This window comes from Equus caballus, chromosome 13 (assembly GCF_041296265.1).
Source record: "Equus caballus isolate H_3958 breed thoroughbred chromosome 13, TB-T2T, whole genome shotgun sequence".
Lineage (NCBI taxonomy): Eukaryota > Metazoa > Chordata > Mammalia > Perissodactyla > Equidae > Equus > Equus caballus.
The window spans coordinates 28770809-28773747 of NC_091696.1; the positions used below are offsets into that span (position 1 = coordinate 28770809).

A 2939-nucleotide genomic window follows, 5' to 3' on the forward strand; every position below is an offset into this window, starting at 1 on the left:
ATTGTCCAGGTGGAGTTTGGATTTTGAGGTTTCCAGAGCCATCCTCCTGCTTAGAGCATCTACTTAACTCTACAAGATTGCACTGCAACAGTGCTCACTTTCAGGTCATGTCCTAGAGTTGTATGATTTCTGCTCAGTATTTGAGACAAAGGATTGCCACTTTTGCTGGAGAAAGGGACTATTGTGGGAGCAGGGACCTGGCTGAACTTCCCTAAAGGTGAAGTCAGAAGTGGATCAGTTTGATGAGCTCCCTCCTTAGGGTCAGGACCCAAGCAGAGCTTCCATGTGCCACCTTAGTAGATGCCTGTCCTGTGGCTAACCTTAAAGAACACCTCTTCCCTACTGCAGAACCCTATGGCTTCCCTAGGAAGGCTTGAGAGCTGGCCTGGCCTGGTGGCAACTGCCTCATCTTCAGCCCTTGCTTGGATAAATGCTACCTCCTCCATCTGATGAGACATTCATGTCTTTCTCCACTCTTGCCCCTCTGAGTGTCCACCTCTGGGGTGTCCTTGGGCATCCTTCCTACTGCCAGGGCAGCTCTGCAGTCTGGAAATAGAGGAGGAGAGGCAGCCCTGGTCCATCTCTTAGCCTTTTGCTTTTCAAAAGTGGGTTCAGACCCTGGAGTAGGCAGGGCCTGGATATCAGGGGCCTGGACGGTGAGAAGGTCAATAAAAGTTCAAAACGTCCAAATTCCCTGGGTGGTTATTTTTACTCCTTTTTCATTTTGTTTTCCCTGGAGTGAATTCTTAAAGGAAAAGAGCCTCTGGGCTTTTCTTCAGGGAAAGGAGGAGAAAATTTAACTTCTGGACTTGCTATAATGTTCTGCTAATCTTGAAAAACATGTATAACATCACAGAGCTGCAAACACTGATTCTGATTAATTCTGGTACAAAGCAGAATCACAGTGTAGACACATTTAATTTTGAAACATTAAGAGGCAAAAGACTATATCTTATCTAATACCATTTATGTAAAACATCTGCAATAGCCAAATCTGTGGAGATGAAAAATAGGTTAGTGGTTGCTTAGGGCTGGGTGGCAGGGATAGAAGGATAGATAGCTAAAGCATATAGAGTTTCTTTTTGAGGTGATGAAAATGTTCTAAAACTGATTGTAACGATGGTATCACATGTATCCATTAATATATTAAAAACCATTGAATTATACACTTTAAATGGATGAATTGTACGGTATGTGAACTATATCTCAATAAAGCTGCTTAAAATTTAAACATTAGGGTGCTCTCTTTGCTGAATCCACTGTGAGAATGAAGACCATTTTCAGCAACCAGACTGTCAACATTCCAGAAAATGTGGACATCACTCTGAAGGGACACAGAGTTATTGTGAAGGACCCCAGAGGAATCCTTCAGAGGGACTTTATCAATGTAGAACTCAGCCTCCTTGGAAAGAAAAGGAAGACGCTCCAGGTTGACAGTGAAGAATAGAAAGGAACTGGCTATGCAGTGTGTAGTCAAAGCACATGATCAAGGCTGTTCCACTGGGTTTCCATTATGAGATGAAGTCTGTGGATGCTCTCTTCCCCATCAACGTCTTTATTCAGGAGAATGGAGATCTTGCTGAAATCTGACATTTCTTGGATGAAAAATCTATCTGCAGGATTCATACGAGGCCAGGCATTGCTTATTCAGTATCTCAAGTCCAGAAATTGACTGGTATTGAACTTGTATCAAGTTCACCGGCTTTGATTCAGCAAGCCACAACAATTAAACACAAGAATATCAGAAAAAATTTTGGATGCTATTTATGTCTCTGAAAAACAAAGTGATCAGCGTGCTGATAAGTAAGATCTAAGAGTTGTCCAGCTATGGAAACAAGAAGATGCCAGATAATTCCCGTGACCTATTTGTGATGTTTTTAAAATGCAATAAAATTTATCTATTGAAGAAAACATAACGGGAAGTCTCAAACTTGTGCTCTAATCATCTGAGTGTCCTGGGACTTGCTTGTTATGCTCACATCTTTGCAGGGACATTTTGTGTTGTTGCACCCCACCACCTGGGGGAGCATACTCTATTATTACGTATCCTCGACAATGGAAAATCCTTTGGATGCAAGGTAATCTGGGGGAAGGAGAGGAGTCAATGTGCCATCAAAAATGGTAAGTGTAGTTTTGGATGTGTTACCTTGAGCGAATCATTTCACCTTTCTGAGCCTCAATTTCCTCCTCTGTAGCAGAGAGAGAGTAATTCCATTTTCAATCTTCCTGAACTTTAAGAATCCCTTAGCAGACTGCCTGCTCGGGGAGGCTGCTGTTATTATTGTCATCAAGCAGTAGGAATCCAGTGGGCACCCCTACACACCCCAGGTCACCTTTACCCAAGTGATACGCCTATGCTCTTGCTTGGGGTTCGCGGTCCACACAATTGTGGTTATGGAACAAGGAGGAAGATTGGTTGCCAGAGAATCACAGTTTGGCTAAGGCCAGACAGCCAGGACTACAAATGCAGTGACAGCCGCTGTCTGAGGAGGAAGGAGAAAGGAGACCTTCCTTCCGACTGAGGAAACAAAAGAGGTGACATCTGAGCCAAGCTTAGAAAGATGACCAGGAGAATGGGAGAAAAGATGCTGCGGCCCCAAGACAAGCCTATGAAGGTATTGCTGGGCCCAAGGAGCAGGTGTCTGAGAAGAAGTGTACTCGGGGATGGGGGAGATGTACAGAAAAGTAGTTTAAGACAGACTTCGTTACAGTCAAATAGCAGCATAGTGACTCCCTACCTCAGATACGTAATAATGATGAATAAAGCACTAAAAGAGAAAAGACCCAGAAAGGTCCAGTCAAGATAAAACTGAGACCTTTTTGTGAATCAAGAACAAGCAGAAGGGGTGAATAGGGAGACACGATGGTCTGAATTGGGTCAAGGGAAGTGCCGGTGGCTGGAACAGGAAAAGGGTAGAAGCAATAGTGGTGTATTCACA

The 2939-nt window shown here is 43.7% G+C and overlaps 1 pseudogene; it reads left to right on the top strand.

Moving 5' to 3' along the window:
* The first annotated feature begins 1134 nt into the window (after positions 1-1134).
* On the top strand, positions 1135-1913 carry LOC100060764 (large ribosomal subunit protein uL6 pseudogene; annotated as a pseudogene).
* The last annotated feature ends 1026 nt before the right edge of the window (positions 1914-2939 follow it).